At 42.0% G+C, this 22529-nt stretch overlaps 1 protein-coding gene across 2 annotated transcripts in view; it reads left to right on the top strand.

Moving 5' to 3' along the window:
• The first annotated feature begins 737 nt into the window (after positions 1 to 737).
• FAR2 (fatty acyl-CoA reductase 2) overlaps positions 738 to 22529 on the top strand; it is a 142714-nt gene continuing 120922 nt past the window's right edge. Inside the window, exon 1 of one of the 2 annotated variants that reach the window (XM_066368877.1) lies at positions 738 to 1023. The gene's annotated coding sequence lies outside the window, so the exon portion shown is untranslated. The remainder of the gene's footprint in view (positions 1024 to 22529) is intronic. The other variant, XM_066368878.1, reaches the window with a different exon arrangement.

The following is a 22529-nucleotide window of genomic DNA, read 5'->3' on the forward strand; positions in this document are numbered from 1 at the left end:
TTTACCTTCTACAACGTCAGCACGTCTTCGATGAGAACTGTGACAGCTCCAGTCACGTGCCGGCCCTTCCTTCATCAAGTCTGCCCTGACGTCCACCACCAAACCTAATCCCTCCAAAAAGCTATCAGGCTAAGAAAACAAACGTCTTTTTAAACAGTAAAATAAAATCTGGAGAAGGGCTGCTGAGCAAAGCTAGCCCGCCGCTGTTCGTTTCGCCCGCATCTGATTCTCTCCCGCCCCTACCCACCTGCCCAGTCCCATCCGCACGCTCCGCAGATGCAGATTTCTGCTCTCCAAACCCAGTCTGCGTCCAGAGCGCCGCCAGCCCCTCCTGGGTTTCTGAAAGGACACTGCGCTGGTGGGTCTTTGCCGGACGCCCCACAGGGTTTGGGCAGATAGAGACACCAGAGCATCCCTCTCAGGGGGTATGCAAAGCAGGCGAGCTGAGCAAACTCGGATTTTTGGCTGCTTTTCCTGCTAGGGTAGGTGGGGAAAGATGTGTCCTCCAAGCGTTCAGACCAGAACCTTTGACCTTTGTCTGTTTGTCTCTATCTCCCCTGCGTCCTCTTCTCTTCGTTCTCTCTCGAGGTTCTTTTTTAGACCAGAGAGGGGCGCCTTTCCCGTTTATTTCCCCTCACCCACCGATTAAAAAATGAGGGTGGGTGGACCCTGGAGTAACAGCGTGGATATCCTCCGCTCTGAATGAATGGAGGCTCGGGGCGGGCCTGCGCACGCGGCCGCCCTGCCCTCGACGCTGCCGCCGGCTGCCTGCAGGGCCCCCGCCGGCCCCTCGCGCTCCTCCCGCCCGGGCCGCGGCTGCCGCCCGCTCCGCGCCGACGCCGAGCCCGCGGAGGCAGCTTCCTCCCGCCCCACACCCAGGCTCCGAGCCGGATATATAGTGTCACGTTCAGAAGCCGAGAGACAAGGGCAGTTTCCTCGCGGCTGGAGTGCTTCCCGCAGCCCCGCGGAAGGTCCGGGATCCAGAGCGGCTGGAGGGAACCCCACCCCGAGCCGGAGGAGCAGGTATTCCAGGGTCCTGCCCAGCCGCTGGCGGAGCCCACGCGGGGCGAGGAGGAGCGGGCTGGGGTGCCCGGGAGGGAGGGCTGGGCGGGTCCGCGCGGCGCGGGGCCAGGCTGGGGTGGGAGCGCCGGGGCGTTCCGGGCGCCCGTGCCGCTGGCTGTGCCCGCCGCGCCTGCCGTCTGCCCGCGGCGAGGGCGCGTGGTCGGCGGAGCCCGCCAAGGGAGGCGCGGAAGCGGAGGGCGGCGTGCGGGTCGTGCCCGCGGGGCTTAACGCGGGGAGCCGCGCCGGGGCCGCCGGGGACCGACGGAGAGCCGGGTCTCGCCCAGGCCTCCTGCGCCCGGGGGACTGTTCTTAGAGCGCGCCGACTCCGGGGCCACGTGCGGCGCGCCGCCTCCCCGGCCGCCCTCCTGGCGCTCCCCGCTCCCACCTCCCGACCCGGGGTCGCGCGCTCGCACGCCCCCAGCCCCACCCAGGGCTGAGCCGGAGCAGACCCTCCCGTTAGCGCCCGGTGGTACCCAGCCCGAGGCTGAACCGGCCCCGGGGCGCCAGGGCGCGGTCTGTCCCGGCTGAAAGTTTCGACCTCTTCCTGTGGCCCGGGCACGGTGGAGACGGCAGGGGATCAAGTATCAGAAAACTCGATTTGGAGTAGATGGCTTGCGGGAAGGCAAATAAAATTACCCGCGGGGCAATTCCATTCCGTTAAGAAAATTAATGACTAACTGAATCCTAGAAACCGTAGGAAGGCTCCCTCCCTGCCAGCCTACTACTCTTTCCTCTTTCGGGATGGGTAGAATTATGAACACTTAGCCTTCGATGAGTTACCTGGTGTGAGCAACCAAGGTTTTCGCTGGAACCCAAGAGCTTTGGCGGCGGTTTGAAATTATATGAATGCTGGACTGGACCATGAGCAGGGTGGGCGCAGCAGAGTGACCGATAAAGAAATGAACCGTGCGTTTTCTACTTGCGAGAGGCAGAATCAAGAGACGTTTGTCACTGTGCAAATGGAAATTTGCTGCTTACTCCGTGGATTCAATTACCCATCTCTTTATATCCCTATTTCTGTAAGTTGGAAATTTGGCTGAAAAGCATTTTTAGTCTAAAAGGACAAAGGGACTAAATACAAATTTAAGACAGCCACTTAAAGTGCAGGAGCAGGCTTCTCAGCAAAACCGATCTTTGGGGATATTTGTGTGCAGCACTTCCAGGAGATGGCCACTGGAAGGAGGCAGGTCTTTAAAGCACTCCTTTCCTTTTTTTTGAGGGCATCTTCTGCACCTGCTTTATTAACAAAATCCTACCTTACTCCAGTTCTTAAACTGAGTTAGAATTATCTATAAAACACACATATATACAAAGTGCCATGAGTTGGCAAATCTTCCATTTGATACATTTCTCCTTTATTTAAAAGAAGGAATGTTACATCTAATTAAAGAAGAAGGGGGCAAACCTTCCTTTAAGGGGGTGAAAATAAAAAGCTCATTTTCAATTACATTAAGGTTTATAAAGAACTTGGGCATCTTGAATAGCTTACTATTTGCCTTCCTATATTTTGAAGATTCATTCTTGAGCATATTTCTTTTTGGCACTGTCTGGACAACCTTAACAATTTTTCGTTTTTATTTTTGTTTTTAATTCATTTCCATACATTCATGAAAACTCACTCATTCACGATCTCCTGAAGGATCATGCACAGTGACCACCAGCTTGCTGGTCCCTGCAATGTATTCTGACGTTCCGGGCTCTGTGAGAACATTTGCTATTCTCAAAGTTGCATTCTTAACACTTTATTGTGTTAGCAGACCACTTTAAAAATCTGACAAAAGCCACGGAATACAAGAAACAACCATATGCATAGTGAACACAAAATTCTACCTAAAATTTCGAGGTTTCACAGCCTCCTTGATCCCCAGTCACTCAGATGTTAGCCATCCAGAGACCCCAGGCCGGCCCAATTTCGTGGAAACACAGCTGTGCGGTCAGACAGGGCTCTCTGTACTTGGAAGGGCCCTCACGCTTGGTTTAATGTCCTGCTGTCACCTTTGGCTGCCTAGATAACTTTCAAACAAGGAGCTCCACATTTTTATTGTACACTAGACCCTGCAAGTTCTGTAACCAAAATTTGTTGACCCCAGGTTAACAATCCTTTTCTAGAACTTACTGAACAAGATTGTGTCCTAGCTGTTCTACATTTCAGGGAAATTCTCCAACACAAGTTAGCTGCTGCATTCTCTGTCAATAAGCCCACTATGTCCACTTTCCTCATTGACAAAATAAAGACAACAGACAGTACTTTCTACTCTATTCATCTTAAAATGTTGTTGTGAAGACACACGAGGTAAAAAGCAGTAGTAATTGTGGAAATACTTAGTTCCCTTGAGCAGTTCTGTGCTAACAAAGACAGTATTGTTAGAGGCTTAACTTTTCTACTTTATTTTTCAGAAGGGAATTGGAGAAGGTTGGTTTAGTATAATAAAAAGGTTGCAGATCCTTTATAAACTTTATATTTTGATGGGGAAAAAGTGGTTAAGATATTCAGTTTTTGAAAATATTCTTTAGATATCATTACTTGGATAAGATTAGAAGTGGCAGTGCAAAGCACAAGAATAACTTTGGATCCCAAAGATACTTTCTGAATTCAGTTGATGTTTGGGTGTAATTCATCTAAACATTGATCAAAGAGAAACTGAGTCAATGATGAAATTGTTTGAGAATGTAAATCCTTCTTTGTTTCATTTAAGTTTTCAAAAATCTTGAACAAGTCACTCCTTGATATTGTCTAGGAGACGCCTAGCAGTATAAAGCACACCCATTCCCTTATCAAGTTGTCTTCACCTCCTGTAATATGGGGGTGGAGGGAGACTGAGAATGTGGACAAATCCTCTCTCTCCACAATCCTCCCTTAATTACTCTTCTCTGACCTCAGAACTTATCATTTAGAAGCTTTCATTCCCAGAATAACGGCAACACACTCAGAAGGGCTGAGGAAAAAAGAAAGTGAAAGAAAATAAGTTGAACTCCTACATCAAAGTCTTATAATGGGGGCACTACAAGAAGGTGGATGAAGACTTCTTCTTTCATGTAACTGCTCTGTTCAGGGCATGAGGTATGAAATACCAAGTTCTGTACTTGACAGGTTTATGACATCTTTGGCAAGCAAAATATGTACATATAAGGTGTTAATTAAAAATAGCAGATAAGTTGTTTCAAAGCATTATAAGATTCAGTACAAAATGAATGGTATAGAAAATAAATGCAGTGAGTACCCCCAAAAAGAATAAAATAAACTGAGATGGTTAGTGGGGCTTTAGCAGAGAGTTACAGATGTCCCTTAAAGTTCTGCTCCTAATAGAGATGAATGAGTGAATGTCCTGAGTGATAGGTGTGCAAAAAATGGGAACCTGGATGGGAATAAATTTTATGTTAAAGAAAAGTCAGGAAATAAAACCGTAACAGAATTTTCCACTGGCTAAATTCATTGACATAATAAATAATTATTAAGTGCGTTCTGTGTTCAGACACAGTGCCAATTTTACCGCATTTAAGGTTAAATAAAGCAGATATACTTCATATTATTTTGGAACTTACAGACATTTAAAAAAACAAACAGGTAATAACAAATTGTTGAAAATAGTATGGAGAATAGGGTGCTATGAAGAAAAAAAAAGATGGGTTGACTCACATATGATGCTCGAGGAAGGTCTTTTTCACAACAGCAAAAAGGTTTAAATTGATAACTGGACAAAGCATATGGGTTAACCTGGCTAAAAAAATTTGGGGAAAGTTTATCTGAGCAGAGGAAGTAGCAAATGGGGAAGCTTTAAGGAAAAGAAAAGGCCAGAAGTGCTCGAAGGACAGGAAGAAGGCACATGTGGCTAGAGTATGGCGAAAGTTTTGCTAAGCCTGGATATTGAGTAGGGGCAGGTAGGTAGGACTGTAGGTCATGCAAAACTTTACAGATCTTGGTAGAGATGTTGGATTTTATTTTAGTGGGAAGCCTTTGGTGACTTTGAAGCCAGAGACTGTCTAATTTATAATTTTAAGGAGAGCTTTATGACTGCAATAAGAGAGTGGTCTAGAGGGATAAAGGATCAGAAGTAGGCAACCAGTTAGGACAGATCACCGGTGACAGTAACTGCCGGGGCAGATGGAGAGAAGAGGACAGGAGAGGTGTGTTTTGAAAGTAAAATGGATAGAACTTGGTGACAGAACAGATGTGAGAGAGAGGTGGGCAAGGCAGAAAAAGTGTGAGAATAAATTCCCTCAATCAATCCTGCTGAATGATTAGAATTAAAACAATAGGTTCACATGCGTATGGTTTAGTTACATAAGAGGAACCGAAACATGAAATGAAGACTGCTAAAGCCACTTAGTGCCTCTTGAAAGCAGACCAGGCGGTTGGGTAGAGGTGACAGTGAGAGGAGGGACCAGGCTTTTGCTTTTCATACTATCATTTGTTCTCTTGGGATTTTTTTTAAACCATGCATGCATTTTCTAATTATTTAAATGTTACCACCACAAAAATATGTCTCCTGTTCTTCTCGCTTGAGTACATGTATAGAATATGGGGTAATTTCCTAAAATGACAAAAACTAGGAGAGAAAGGCCTGATCTTCACCAGAGTGGTTATTCTAAAACATAATTCACTCCCCTGTATAAAACCTTTAAATTCTTTCCCCTTGTCTATATTAGTGTTTCCCAAAATGTAGTCTGTGGGTCATTAGCTTCTTGGAATATTAATAACAGTTACATAAAAGAAACGAAAAGTTTTTCTGATCCTATACGCTTGAGAAACCCTTGCTTTAACCTAGTTAAGCAGTTTTATTGCAGGAATCCATAGAGCCTTTAATATACTAATGCACATTAAGAGTTGTCAAAAAAGAAGAGGTATTTTATTCTATATTTCCTAAACTTGTTTGACCTTGAAATGCTTTTTTGGCAGAACATCTAACAGAGTCAGCATTCAGCATAACACGCTTTGGGAAATGCTGCCCTATATTAATAGAGTAAACCTTTTAACATCCATAGCTCTATTAACCATCAGCTTCTCTCGTGTCTTTCATGCTACTTAGTTGGAAGAAAGCAGGAGACCGGAATTGACTCTGATAATAGGCTTCAAGTTGATGATGAAAACAATTCTGCTATATGGATAAGAGATAAAGAGATATTCAAAAGCAAGATCTGCAGTCTGATTAAAAACTTTTTTTTTTTTTAATTTCTACTTCCTGGCAAGGCTATGCAGGACCTGTCTGAGGTACATTCTGTCTAATGTCAATTTACACATGAGGAACTGAAGCATAAACAGTGGGGAGACTCGCAGGGCCTCTCGTGCTCCATGGTAGCTCTGGGCTCCATGTGATGTTTGTAATATATCTCCTGCAGGGCAACACAATGTGAACACGTAGGGCTTGTGATTTTCTTGTCCCCAGTGCATCTGCATGGTGGTGGGTGGAGGTGGGAATGCAGTTTGTGACCAAAAATCACTGCAACAGAATGGAACAGAAGAAACAGGTTCACACCATGATGAACTTGGCCATGGCTTCATGCACGTAGTGCTCTAGCCCAGGGATCAGCAAATTATTGCCTGAGGGCCAAACTTGGCCCCAGCCTATTTTTGTATAATACTTGAATTAAGATGGTTTTTCTATTTTTAAGTGGTTGGAAAAAAAAAAAAGGAAGGATGTCCTGTGGCACGTGATATAAAATTCTATTTACAATGCCCATAAATAAAGCTTAATTGGAAATCAGTCAATACTATGTATCTGTTCATCATATTGTCTATGGTTGCTTTAGTGCCGCACTCAATGAGCAGTTGGGACCTGCAAAGCCTAATGTATCTACCATCTGGCCTTTTACAGAAATATTTTGTCAACCTCTGCTCTAGGCTGCTAAACTCACCAACCATAGATTATTTTAATAGGTTTGTTTTCATTTGTTTCATATATTAGGGATAGCCTTAATTAGTCCAGGCTGCTCTAACAAAGTACCCTAGACTGGGAGGCAGATAAACAACAGATAGGTATTCCTAACAGTTTGAGAGGCTGGGAGAGCCCACTTCCTGGTTCATAGATGACTTTTCACTGTAACCTCCCATGTTGGAAGGGGTAGTGGACTTCTCTGGAGTGTCTTTGGTAAAAGGTCACTTAATCCCATTGTGGAGGGATCCGCCTTCCTGTCCAATCACCTCCCAGGGTCAGCATCTCCAAACACCATCACATTGAGGACTAGATATCAACAGATGAATTCTGGGGGACTCTAATATTCAGTCTATAGTAGCGGTAGACATACCAATAGGTAAACTGACTTCCTAGAAGTGCCTCATATGTTCTTGGCATTGGAGTCATGAAAGTACTGTTTTAATTATTGTTGATAACTAGTGTTGCTAATGTCACATGCCAATGGCAGGAGCAGAAGATAGTCTTGTAATAATAGCTTTTGAGAATTATTAAAGTATTTGAACTCATATATAAAGTATAGGCATTCAGATAAACATAACCAGAGCCCCAAGAGGTCTAGGGGTAATTAACCTTAATATTACTTAGTTGTTGAAATCTGCTACCTCTGAGTGTCGATTTCCTGTGCGGAGTCACCTCCAATTTTTATTTCAATGATGAGGCAAATTCACTTTTTATGAATTGATGCACCCTTTTATGAAGAGTGATGATTTAAGAGTGAAAGTCTTAACTTGGGGGGCGTGACAGAAATGCACATTTCATTGTCCCCACCCCACACCTATTGAACCAGGATTTTTGCACAGCAATCCCCCGCCGCTTCAGAAATTACCAGCAAAAAGTTCAGGTACAAAATGTGGGAACAGCTGGTCCAGGTGCTTCTGTGGGACTTAGAACCAGAAGGTAGCGTACTTGAGGCTTGGTGCTTAGGTCTATCACTGCTATCACGAAATCTTCCCAGATCAGGGTATTCTGTGGGAATCAAACAGTACAAAATATGGGGCTCCTTGCCAGCCACATTCATCAGGAATTTTCCAAGATTAACTCAGAGACTTACCTTTAAAAAAAGAATGGGTTTCAGGTGACATCATTCAATAAGTGTTTTTTTCCTTCATTTTGTTCAACACCTACATCAATGCAAAGAATATTGTGTAGTCAATAATGTGATTAAGTAGACAATGAAAAAAATGCTACAGTTTCCAAACACGAAGAAAAAATTGCTACAGTTTCCAAACACGAAGAATAGCATTTGTTTATTGTTTTAGTCATGGTTTATTGAAAAAGCCTTAGCTAATTGTATATCCTTAACCTTTGCAGTTCAGCAGAAGTATTTTAAAGCTGCAATTGACAATATGTGTTCCCCTGTGACTTTTGGACATACTATTATTTTGTATTGGAGGCATTTTAATGCCCCAGGCTCCTCCAGAGATGGACCCAAAACCTGGGAGCACAGAGTTGAGGGGAGGAAGGGAAAGTGAAGGCTCTTCCCTGTGAACCGTGTGGAATGGGCAGAGATATGGCCTCTCCTGCCCACTTTTTCACCCTTCCACCTCACCTGAGGGGTTTTAGGGTCAGTAAGGTTCACTGGTGAATAACAGGATGGTCACAGGAGGCAAGAATAACATTTCCTGAGCCAAGAACTGAGAAAAAGTCATTGTGAAAATGCTCCACATTTTAGAAAATAGAGCTTTATTAATCACAGGTCAATGAGAGGACACATTCCACAAAAGTCAGCACAAACCTCAGGTATTCTTGAGGACAGGGTAGTTGGAGATAAGGAAGACCTTTAAATTATGGGTCTGGTCCAGACATATTTGAAATAATGTAAGTACTTCTAGCAGAGTTAGATCTACCAAGGGCAATACTGGAAGAATGGGCCCAGCTGTGTGTAGCAGTCCAGTGTGTGCATATACCCAAGGCTTTCACTTATTACATCAGAGAAAGGACATTTACTACTCTGGAGAGCAGCAGCATAATTTTATCAAGTAATGAAAGTATCTTAAAGATGGACAGTATTCTTTTAATGAAAATAGAGCCATTTAGCTAAAACTAAAGACAAATTGGCCGCTTAATAACTTGAAACATTAATGTAAATAAGATACCCTGATAAATATTAATGAAATCAACTTTAGGTCGGTCTGCGTTTTTTTTTTTGGGGGGGGGGGTTGTTTGTTTTTTTTCTGTTTCTACTAGCTATGATTGTTGTCTCATTCTGAACTGAATCTCATTTCTATTGTGTATTGTTTATACAAGATCTTCAGGACATATCTGCCCTCAATATAAGTATATAATCTAAAAGTTGCACATCTGATCTCTTACCTAAAGGCTTCAAGAGTATCAAAAGCCACTTACAAAACTATTCTCAAAGCTGCAGGAATCTTTGATGGTTTGAAAGAGTTAATTTCTTTCATCCAAATGAGGAGTTTTCTTCTCTCTCAGCATCTTGTACTTGTTAAAACTTTCTCCCCTGTACATTGAGACATTGTCTCTTCTCTACCTCCTATTATTTTGGTCTAGTCCTGCCTGAAGCAATGGCTATGCAAAATGCAGTGGAATATGTGCCTATCACTGGATTGCACCTTAGGTTAACTAGGTTTCATTTTCTTTTGGGACAGAGTAACACTTGCTCGAATTAGACTTCCCTGAACTCCTCGCAGACTATATGTTGGCACATATCACACTGTCTTATCTACTGTACATAGTGGTGGCTACAAATAGCTTTGTCTTAAGTATATATATTCATATGCTACACTGTAGAATGCCTGAGTATCTTATCTATATTTGATTCAGTTCCCTCATTTTATAGAAAGGACAAGCCAGTCCCAAAGACATAAAGTAACTTGTCACATATCTATTTAATGTTTGAGTAGACTAGTATCCGAATCTTTTTCCTGCAAATTACATAAACATTCCATTCATTTATTTTTCATTCCTTTTTTTTTTTTGTTTACTCCTCATTCATTCATTCATTCATTAATACAATTTACTATGTCTACCAGGTGCCAGAAACTGATTAGCCCTTCAAAAGTAATGGTGAATAAATTAAAGTACTGTGCCTGCCCTGGAGCTTTAGTGTCCCCTTCTGTTTGTTTGAGCAATGTTTAAACAGTTACAACATAGAAGTTTGTAAAATATTTATTTAAGATCCTCTCTCTAAAAATACACTGCTCACAAGCATTAGGGGATCAAGAACATGCAGATACTCCAGTACTCTCAGCCTTTTGTACAGTGCATTTTCACCAATGAAATAAAAGTTGGTTTTGCATCTCATTTGCATAACCAAACAACATTCTTTGATTTGTCATTTGCTTTTCTGATGTTCTTGTTTAATAAAAATATCAAATGCTTCTTTTTTTTTACCACTTCATATTCATTTTTAAATATCCCCTAATTTTTGTGAGCAGTATAAAAAACACTCATGTTTTTATGTCCCTTTCTACCCTTCTCCTAACCAGCTCCAGTCAGTGATCTTGCTCCTCACAGCTCTGAGCAATAGGGGCATGGTGGGAAATGGAGTAAGCAGAAAATACTAAAAAGTCCTCAGAGAAGAGAAGGGAAGTTCTTCCCAAGGAGACAGGGTTCTCCTTTATTCACAGGTCCTGAGGGCTAATCAGCCTGTGCTCCCTGCTCTAGGCTGCTCACTCTCCCGGAGCTGGCTGTGGAGTACATTCTGTCCTCCGGCTTCTCCTTTGCTTTCTGCTCCTGGAGATACATTCACAGTCTCTTTGTATTTTAAGTAATTAACTACTGGTCATGTGGGGAATGATACAGGAGAAGAGCAAAAACAACAATTTGGGAAAGTTACAAAGTTTCCAGAATATCTTTGAGTTCTGGCATAGGGCCAGTAGTGTGTTGCTGTCTTCCTCTGAGATGACAGATGGAAACCCTGTTTTCTTTAAGCCATTCATCTTTCTTTCTAGAAGAGAGGGGGGGGGGGGAAATCCTCTGCCTTATGAATTCTTCCCTGTACTCTTAAGCTGGATGAGTGTGACAAGTGTCTGATGGGAGGATTGATAGCTTTCAGCAGATTCTCAAAGAGGTCATGACTGAAGCACTATCAGAACCTCTGGGAACAATCAGATTATTCATTTTCCCACTTTGAAATATTCCAGACTTAGGCCACTGCCAGGTCAGGGATGATCCCTTCTAAAGATTCCTCCCAGGGCCCAGAGAACTGCTTGGGAGGCTTGGGTTTTCCTGTTCCGTCTTCAGTATATGGTATGATGCAGAGCACTGCATTGTTCCTTGCCAGGAAGAGGACCATGCCATTCCCCTGCATAACACCTCCCATTCCTGACAGCAGCTTTGCCAAGAATGTGAGATGCTAGTTGAGGTATGTGTGCAGGGGATCCCTTGTGCACAAGGGTCTTTAGTTGCCTCTCTTCCTGCCATCTGACTGAGTCTCCATAGGCAAGATACTTAACCTTATGGTTTTCCCAAGATATGAGTTTGCTTGGGATGCTGTAACAAAATACCTCAAACTGAGTGGTTTAAATAACAGAAATCGATTGTCTCACAGATCAAGATGTTGGCAGGATTGGTTCCCTCTAAGGGTTGTGAGAAAAGGGTCTGTTCCAAGCCTCTCTTCTTGCCTTGTAGATGGCCATCTCTCCATCGTTTCCCCCATGCATATCTATGTCTGTGACCAAGTTTCTTCTTATAAGGACATTAGTCATTCTGGATTAGAGGCCCACCCTAATCCAGTATGACCTCATTTTAACTAGTTGCATCTACATCAACTTATTTCCAAGTAAGGTCACGTTCTGAGATACTGCGGTTTAGGCCTTCAATATACGAGTTTGGCACAGGGGGCACAATTCAAGCCCTAACACTCAGGAATCTAATACCTGGCCTAATACTTGAGTCCTCCTTACTATAATAGAATATGGTGATGAAACCATATCTACCAAGTATTTTCATATTTAAAAAACAAAACAAAACTGAAAAGCAAAAAACAACCTTATATGTATCATAAGTATGAAATCATAATGAACATTAGTAATGACTATTGCCTTCATCAAGAGTCTCTTCTCCATGTGACTTTTATTATTTTCATAAGGTATAACTTACATGTGGAAAAGTGAATCTATTGCAAATGCAGTAAGTTGAGCATGTTGAAGCATCTCTGATTACAGCTTGCAGATAAGTGTATATCTTTTGTGTACTCCATAAACCTCCATCATGCTCCCTCCAGTCACTGCCAATTTCCCCCAACGTGACACTATTCTGACTTGTATGTCATTGGTTAACTAGACTCATAGATTAGCTTTGCCAGTTTTCAGAGTTTATATAAAGGAAATCATATGCTTTCTTTAGTGTTTGGCTTCTTTACCCAACATTATGTTGGTGAGATTCACCCAAACTGTGTAAATATGTAGATTTTCATTTTCACTCCCACACAGCACTCCATCCTGTGAACATACCACATCTAATTCTCTGTTCTATTGCTGATGACCAGTTGTATATTTCCACTATGGGAATCTTAGGAGCAGTGCTGCTAGGAACATGCTGATGAATCTTTTGTTAAACATATGTATGCCTTTTGTTGGGTATGGCTAAGAATGGCATAGCTTTGTAGAGACAGCTTTAATGAAATCTACAAAAGAGTGTTCCAAAGTAGCAGTTAAAAGATCCCCTTGTTTCAGATACTTATCAACACTTCCTGTTTTCTGTCCTCATTTTAGCCATTTTGGTAGGAGAATAATCTTATGGTATGGTGGCCCTGTTCTTATTTCTTTGGTGACTGACAAGATTGAGCATCTTTTCTTTTTCTTTTTTTTTTTTTTGCACTTGGATATCTTTTCTTGAGAAGTGCCCAAGACTTTGTCCATTTGTCTGTTGTCTTTTTCACAACAGTTTGTGCATATGCTTTGTATATTCTAGATACAGTTCCTTTGTTCAATATACGTATTGCAAATGTCTTCTCCCAGGCTGCAGCTTTCCTTGTCAGTCTGTTAATTTTTCTTTGATGAACACAAATTCTTAGTTTTAATGGAGTCCCATCTGTTAGTGTTATTCTTCAATAGTTAGTGCTTTTTGCCTACTCATGGGTCAGAGAGATGCTCTCTTCTAAAGAGTTAATTATTTGGCCTTTCTTTTTAACATCTATCTACCTGGAATTGATATTTTTATAGGATGTGAGAAATAAAAATGCACTTTTCCGGCCTGACCAGACGGTGGCGCAGTGGATAGAGTGTCGGACTATGACGCGGAGGGCCCAGGTTCAAAACCCGAGGTTACCGGCTTGCATGCAGGCTCATCTGGTTTAAGCACAGCTCACCAGCTTGAACCCAAGGTCACTGGCTTGAGTAGGGGGTCACTCGGTCGGTCTGCTGTAGTCCCCCAGTCAAGGCACATATGAGAAAGAAGCAATCAATGAACAACTAAGGTGCCACAATGAAGAATTGATGCTTCTCATCTGTCTCCCCTGTCTTTCTGTCTCTATATGTCCTTCTCTCTGTCTCTGTCACAAAAAAAAAAAAAAAAAAAAAAAAGGCATTTTTCCATTTAGAGATCTAACTGACTCAGCACTATTTATTATAATTCTTCATATGATTTCAAGTCATGAGACACAGTAGCAGTCTGAACACCTCAGTTAGAACTAACAAATTTAAGCATAAAGTCATTTTAAATCTATCTCAATGTAATGACTTTTGAAGCCACTGTGCCTATGAGTACTCTAAGACCCTCAGTATTAAGATCAAAGTATTTATTTGACCTGTTGGTAGGGATCTAATTTCTGACCTGATGGGTTAGGTTACATAAAATAAATTTGTTTATTTCACATTCAAAAGTCCAAGTATAAAATTTAAACAATTTGGATCTGAAATAATGATGGATGAAAAAAATTACTGTGTTGATAATGGGATAAACTCATGACCGAACATTTTGGGAATAACCATCAAAGGCTTATCTCTGGTTATTAAAGAAGATGAATGAAGGGTTTACCTTCATCCACTGCATTTATAACTAAATGTCTTACTAGTTTCCCCAGCTTACTTCAAGATGGAAGATGGCTGGACTAAGGAGGAATTGAAGTCAGGAGGATTAGTTAGATGGTCATTCACCAAATATTTATTTAGTGATTGCTGTCAGGCATTATGTCAAATCTTATAAATATTAAGAATAGTAAAATACAGTCACTTCCCTTAAGGTGTTTAAATCTAGTGGAGAGAACAGACAAATAAATGGTTACATACTGTATAATATGATATTTAATGGGGGCTCTGCGAGTTTGGCAGATCAGACTTTCAGCTCATTGTGCAGCAGGGGACAGAACTGGGAACTGCTTCCCAAAGGCATTAAGTCAGCTTTGCCCACTGAAAGGTAGGATGGGACAAAGGGCACGTGGCCAGGTGGTCTAGAGCATGGTGTTTGGAGCTAGTCTACAAGCTGTGTGATCCAAGGTAAATCACGTTAAAGTCTCTGTGCTTCAGTTTCCATTTGTAAAATGGAGTTTATACTTGTAAATGCCATAGAGTTTGAGTTATTGTCACACAGAAGGGTTTGGTCCCCAAGCTCTGGAGAAACAAACAGCTGTCCTCCACGGCTTTCGTCCAGTATGAGAACTGAGGTAGAGAGAAAGAGCAGGCCAGAGCGCCGGAGTACAGAGTACAGACGACGCTTATCGTGGTTCTGCTCCCTGCTCGCCCAGGACTGCCTGCATTAGAAAAACGACTCGTGATCTCTCCGGCCCCTTCCAGCTCTCACGCCCCATGACTCTGCAGCTCCTGCCGAGACGGACTTAATAAATAGTATTTGGATACCAGTTGTAGAAAAATAAAAAGAGAAATCAAATTCGATTTTGAGATTTCCAGCTGAGTACTGATGACTGGGCGAGCAGTGGTATCAGTTCAGAAGAAACAGGCAAGTCAAGAAGGGATGGGTGTGTGCGGAGGCTGGGGATGACGCAGCCCAGCTTCATGGACAGGATTTTCAAATTGGAAGAAACCATTTCTGTCATTTTAATTTAGTGTGGTAGAGAGGCGGGATATATCAGAGGCAGTATAATAACAACCAGAAAAACAGAAACCGGACTGCCTGGGCCCAGGCTTAACACTTTCCAGCAAGCGACGTAAATGCTTTGAATCCAGCTAGGGTTCTTCTGGAAAACTCAGACAAAGTACAGGCTGAACCAGGCACAGTTGCCATTTGCAGGTCAGATGATTGGATGTTGGCACTTTTACATGTTTCAAGGTAACAATAGACATTTCTAAGGGGTTGTGCTGAGAGACGGGCGAGTGATTACGTGTCACGTGCTAAGGACAGTGCTCGATACATAGTGAGGTGCCCCGGAAGTGTTTCTCTGATGATTAAGGCCATCTGGATTGTTAAAATCTATTGCGCCCACTTTTTTTTTAATTTGGCAAAAACAATTAGGTATTGCATCGTACATCTCTACCTAGGCCTCTTTCCCGTCTTGACATCTGGGCAGGTGTGAGGACCCAAATAGATGATTAGTCTGTTATAGAGTGCAGTTGGGTTGTGTTTTCAGTGCCGGGTCCCACTGCCATTTTGCTTATATCCCATGCTTTCATCTAGATAGGCATAGGTTCTTACTCCAAAGGGAAGTTTAACATCAAAGTTCCTGAGCTGAAACTAGCTTTCTCTCCCCCTGCCCGCTCTCCCCAGCCCATCCCTTGACATCAGGGGCCCCATTTCAGTCTCCCTCAGAGTGTCCTGTTGGTACTCCCCATCTACTGTCTGAGACCCCTCAGCATTCCAGACACCAGGCTGGCCCTGCAGGGAGGACGGGAGAAGGGGACAGCGAAGTGTGGTCCTGGCTGGAGGTCCAGAGGAGGGGAGAATGGAGGGGAAGGTGGACGAAGCCCCAGGCAGCCCTAAGCCATGAGTTAGGGAGCGGGACAGAGACAGAGGCTGTTGAACAGCCATGTTCTGACTGCGTGACTTTAGACAAGTACTAGTGTGTCTATATGATGAGGATCTAATTGTGCATAAGCCACGTTGCAGAAAGATGTTAGAGAAGTGGCCAAAAGAAGAGAAAACTAAAACCTGCATTTCCTGAGTAAAAACAGGATTAGCTGCAGGGGTTTTTGTGTGTGTGTGTGTGTTTATTTGGGTTTTTTTTTTTTGTTGTTTTGTTTTCAAAACTCTGTACTGGTTGTTGCCTAGCATCTCATATATTAACTATGACTCACAGTGTTGGGTTGATATAAGTCCTTATTTGTGACTTGCCTTTTCACTTTCTTTTTGGTTTGTTTTGAAGAACAGAGGTTCTTACTGTTAATGTAGGTGACTTTGCCAAACGTTTTCTCTCTGCACCACGTTTTAAGTAATTCATTTGTAAATGTTTCCTCAGACTGTGGTTTCAAACCCAAGGCTGCAACGGTCAGTTTCCTCTTGTTGGCATCGGTGCGGTGACACAGTTCACACAAAGGAAGGAAATACTCTAACGGTGATGTATGTGCAGGATACTTCATCGTGGCTGATTAAAGTCACCCTTACTATCATATTTACTGAGTGTTTAACAAGAGCAAGGCCCTGTGCCGGCACTTTAAAAATTATGTCACATCAATCCTAGGGACTACACATTTTACAGATGCGGAAACCAAGGTTCACAAAATTTAAAATATAGTCTGAGGCAAGCATCAGCATAAAACTACAGTCATTACTGAAGCATAACTTCCAACTAAGAAATGTATTTTGAGAATGCCTTTGATATTAAAACACTCCTATTGTTTGGATAAAATAGACATGTTCGTATTAGGAGTAGCATCATATTTTCCTGAAAATCAACAAAAAATGACTCTATGTTCATTTACAATGAGCAATGCAATGTCTCAGGAACAGAGTCATGGGTTTGTCTTTCCTACCAAGAGACAATGTGAAAGGCAATTCTCCCAAGAGGTATGTATTTGAGGCTGTTGAGGAGAGTCTCCTTGCAAATGCAGTACTTCTGAGTTCCTAGAGTTCTAACCTTTTAATATGCAGTGGTTAAGAAAATAAACACAGGACATAGACCTGTTATCAGGTGTACAGTACAGGTGTCCTGATACAGGAAAAGCAGGAAGCAAATGAGCACCTGGTGAAAGCGTTATATTCTGTATTACCTGTAGGAGTTAGAAGATGTCAGTTTCTGTTCTCACACTATAAGTCCTGGCTCTATCACTGGTCTGGGCTGTAGCCAGGTCACTTGGTGTCTCTGTTCCTCAGTCTCCACATCTGTGGATGATAGCATCTACTCTGTTTACTTCCCAGCACTGTTGTGAGAAAACACTGAAGTGTGCACACGAAAGGCTTTACAAACTGTTTTGCTGAAGTGTAAGATATTACAAGACTTGCTAATGTTAATAGTATTGATAGCATACAAGGCTGATAATTTTGCATATGAATAGGCTCTAATGTCTATGTCTATATATAATTTTGTACACTAATGACAATAATAAATAATGATTTTAATTTAATTTAAAATTTACACTCCTTAGAGGACTTTTATATCCATTATTTCCTGCGAGCCTCTGAACAACCAGCGATGCAATGCGGGCAAGGCGCTGCCTCGCCTTTCCATGATGCTAATGCAGATCTCTGCTTTTTAAACAAAGGGAAGCCTCTCCTCATTGGCAACTGCTGTCAGTGCTCGTTGCTGTGAACTTTCACCCCAGCTCATTCAATGGTATTTGTCCAATATGTAACTCACATATGTCCGTTCCTTTCCAACCCAGGAGTGTACACTGAGGTTCCACATCTGTGTGGAGGAGCACATGGCACTCTAGTGCCTTGACCTCACATCTCTCAGGTCATACATACACAAGGGTCCTGAGTTATAGAAGCCTACTTCCAAGGCTAGTCATTGACTTCAGCATGCTCTCTCTCTCTCTCTGTCTCTCTCTCTCTCTCTTTTTCTCTCTCTCTCTCTCTCTCTCTCTCTCACACACACACACACTTTCTTATAGTCCCTGAGGTTGCTCCTGGTCATATTCCTTCCCTTAGCAGCCTTGGTCCATGGCTTTAACTATTCCTTTGTCAGTTTGTTCTCTTTCCTACCCTTTCCATTTGTTTCTCCTCAAATCCACTCTTCTTAACCCCAGAACTTGGATCTTGCTGAAAATGCACATGCCCTGTTCCAAACACAGGCACTTCAGTGTTGGAGAATACCTGGTAAGTTTTTGTGTGAAACAGGGATGCTACAAGTTCATCTTTAACCTTAGCAGGACACTCGGCTACTTTCAGCTTCTTTGCTCGTTTCTGGTCTGTTTTCTTTCTTTTCCAGAGCAGTAGTTACAAATATCTACTTACCATTTCTCCTGAGCCCCTTCTTTTACTTGCAGCTCTTTAACTGACGAAATGAGTGTTGCCTCAGACTTCTCAGAGAGAAGAAACCAAAGAACTATCTAGGTTCTGCTCCAAGCTACAAATTTATCTACCTCCCACCCACCCAGCCTTACTTATTTCCCACCTCTTTAGAGGATGCAATTTCCTTCCTGGGTTCAAGGTTGAACACTCTATCTTTTCTATACTTATATTTCCTATGAGATTCCTTAGAACCTGAATTTCACTTATTTTCATTCTCTTCTGTTTTAAAAAATTCCTCTCGGACTGTGCATATGCTCAAATATCCCGTTTTACCAGCGAGCGAGCTTCCCACAGACGACCGTGTGCAGACCCCTCTAGTCCGCTGTTGTTCCCTGTGACTCGGCCTCACGTTTCCCTCCGTGAGCTGCTCCCCGAGGTAACTTACACTCGCCATTCTGATTAAGCAATCTGCCCAGAGCCATCATATAAAATACAACAATCAAAAAGACAGTTTGTGAGTTTTTCTGGGACTTAATGTGGTGCTCTATTTAGTTACTTTCTTCTTCTATGTTGACATTTTACCTTCCTCAAGAAGGATATTTGCTTTCGATGGGTGTGAGAACACCACTTACTGCTTTGACCAATGACTAGAGTGGGTAACAGAGCCCTAACCACAAAACCTCATGTTGGAAGCAAGAACGTTAAGGACAGTGATGGGAACTGTCTTGTTGGAGAAATGTCATATCAAAAAGAAAGTATAGCCAAAATAAATTACATTGTCTCATAGATGAAATTAAATTAGTTTTTGCACTGAAGATTCCAGAAAGTACCAGAGGGGGAGTTCTTGATAATACGTCAGTGAAGGGTAAACCCAGATGTCAGGAGAAATCTTTTCTTCACAGTTTTTCCTGCCTTGAGCCCGGAGATCAATGAGAGTTGCTGAACTTTGGTTCTTGCTCCATAAAAAGAGAGAGCGCACTTTGATGGGTCCTCACCTCTGTTGACAGAGATAACTGAGATTTATGATACTGTGAAGTGACATAGGGAACCTTTTAGTGTGAACAGGAGTCAAGTTACCCTGATGGTAGTCTTGATCTACTCGTTCCCGGGGGTGGAGAGTGTGGTGTGTCTGCTGATGGATGAGGCCCCTGAGGTGCTGCAAAAGCTCATCTCTGCAAAAAAAAAAAAAAAAAAAAAAAAAAAAAACAGGCTCAGAAAGGAATCAACAGAAAGGAATTCAAATTATAAATAATAATAACTTAGTATTCATTTCATAAAAATGCTAGGGTAAAAATGGAAAAATAAAACAAAATACCCAAAGTAAAAACTAGGTGGCCTCAGTTTATGAAACTTAAGGGATGACTAACTGAAATATTGAACTCCTTTAGTTTTATAAAGCTATGTGCCTGTTATTTAAGTTTTCCAAAGCACTAAACAATTCATTTTTTATGATCTTCATGATCAAATTTTATTTTTAAGCTCCTAGATTATTCTTGCCTCATAGGAAATTTTGGGGGAAATGCTTAGCAAATTTGTTTAAAGAAAAAATAAAATGTAATTCCTAATAGATAAAAGCTATTTTCATTTCAATGATTACAAAAGGTCATCATTGCTATTACAGCAAGGTGTGCATTTGTTTTCCTTGGTCAGTTTATCGACTCAGGTATGCACCGTGTGGCCAAGGCCACCAGCCTGCCTCCAAGCTGTGACACACCAGTGATTGGAGTTCCAGCTGAGTTTGGCTAAAAATAGCAAAAGCAGGCAGGTAATTTGCCAGTGGCAGAGACAATAATTGAACATTCTTATTTAGTCTGCATTATTTTCTTCAGCCTAGAAAAGAAAATGCTCTTTCAGGGAAAAATAAACTCTCTTTTTCATTTAAGGGAAATAAAGTTTAAATGAAGCAGTTCAAAGATCATCTAGAGATTCTAGAGGAAAATGAGAACTATTGCTAAAACTAACTTCCTTATATTAACAATTGTTGTTCTATTTGAACCAGGAAACCTAAAATGTGTAATCATGTATGACAAAGGCTGAGGAAATGGTGCTATGAATATAATTTATACAAAATAGAGCGGTGTGACCCTCCCCCCAGATCTCTGGTGTGTCATCCTTCAGGCTGCTCTGATCCTGCCTCAGCCACTCTGTGTCCACCGGAACTTCTGCCAACAGCAACGTCATAGAAAATGGCAAAAGGAAGTTTTACGGAAATCAACTGAATTCTTTTTCGAGAAAAAGGGGTACGTTTGTTTGTGGAGAAGCCAGAAACTATAGGTTAAATTAGTATTCTTTAACAAACTACCAGTGGGTTTCATTTAGCCATATCGATGCCCAATCCTTGTTGAACTTGAGTAAGCTAGGCAGACCTATACCCAGCGCTCACCTCCCAAACAAAATGAAGCAATGGCCAACTTTCTCTGGAGCCAAAGAGCTTTCCAAAGCGCAGTGCATTGAAAATAACCCCGGTAGGAGCCTGAGGAAATTTATGAATGATGCAACAGTGAATGGAGCCAAATCATTTAGAGATGATGTTTGAATACTCTCAGAGGACTCCCAGACACTGAGGCACTTGGCACAGAGCTCCTGAGTCCCGTTCCAGTCTTCTCTGGCAGCACTGGTTGTGGAATAGCACTACAGGTGAAGGCTGCCGCATCCATTCCGATAACAGAGAGCTGGCCGTGGCTGTGGTCTTGAGAGATTTTTAAGAGAGGCTCTGCTTCTATTATGCTTTTACTGACATAGTACTGAAATGCTTCTGTGAAAACAATATGGCTAGAAGAATGGTGCCACTGAGAACTATGTCAGGGAATCTGTTCATCATCCCCGTGTCATTTCTCCAGGAAAAAAAGAAATGTAAGGAACCTAGTTTTCTGTTGCTGATATAAAATCTGTTGTCGTCCTAGGGTTTTCTCGCACAGTTGGATAAGGAACAAGGAATTTAGCTGAACTGCAATCAGTTCACACAGTCGTTAGATCTTAGATCTGGACAAATCCCAAATGAGTGTTTGCTTTGGGATCTAGAAGGTATTATAATGCTCGTTTTATAGATCTGCCCCAAGATTTACATAAGATTGCATGTAATCATCAACTTTACAATTAAATACCAATTGTGACATAAGCCTAAAAAGTTCAGTAACTGTGTTTCGGGCCAGAAGACAGATTGCCCTAATGAACAAAAACCATACAAACAGAAGTACGGGAAAGCAAACGTATCTGTGCTGCTGATATGAAGGCATTCTATACCAATACAAAACCAGGGGCTAGTTTGCACCTTGCCTGCACAGTGCAAGTGCCATCAGTGGTATCTCCTGGAAGACACACTGCTTGTGGGCTGCTATATGGAGGCTAAACTAATCATTTCCAACTGGTGATTGGTATTAAATTAATGACCTTCAAAAATAGTGGTCTAAATGGATGCAGGTCTGTTTTAACAATTACAATGATAAAAATAACTAAAAAATTATTCTTCAGTAAAATCGATTTGCTATACTGCCACTCTTTTATGGTCTTAAAACTTACATTAAGTGATCATTTTTTAAGCATGCTTGTAAAATAAATGTCTTTCTTAGACTAGCAAGGGAGGACAGCTCTATTTTTCTATCATGTGAGGCCCAAGTTCTTTGATCCTGCTGCTTGGAGTATAAGATATAAAAACTAGATAAACCCTATGCTACACACGTACTGAAAAGTTATCTTTCCTTGCTGACAATACATGGCTTGATTTATATGCTTATTGGATCTACAGACATTATTTCACTGGATGAATATGCTAGTGCTGTCATAACCAGGTACCACAGAATCGGTGGCTTAAAAAACAGAAATGTATTCTGTCACAGTTCTGGGGGCTAGAAGTTCAAGATCAAGGTGTCAGCAGGTTTAATTTCCTCTGACACCTCTCCCCTTTGCTCGCTGTAGCCACCTTCTCAATGTGTCTATGGTCTTTTTTTCTGTGCACACACATGTCCCTGGTGTCTAAATTTCCTTTTCTTATAAAGACACCAGTCAGATTGGACTGGGACCCACCCTAATGACCTTATTTTAACTTAATCACCTCTTTAAAGATTTATCTCCAAATACACGGACATTGTGGAGTACTGGGGGTTCGAGTTTCAACATTTGAATCTGGGAAGGGAGGAAACACAATTCAACCCACAACAATATCTTAACTGCATTGCCTCTGAACCCTGATGCTAAATTCAGGAAGTTTCTGAAATATATGAGGAAAGTAAAGAGGGAGGAAACCGACATTTGTTATGCTTTGCTGGTGTGGAGCTCCAGGCTGAGTGGTGTAGAGACTTTCTGTGCACT

The sequence above is a fragment of the Saccopteryx leptura genome, chromosome 2, assembly GCF_036850995.1.
Source record: "Saccopteryx leptura isolate mSacLep1 chromosome 2, mSacLep1_pri_phased_curated, whole genome shotgun sequence".
Taxonomy (NCBI): Eukaryota; Metazoa; Chordata; class Mammalia; order Chiroptera; family Emballonuridae; genus Saccopteryx; species Saccopteryx leptura.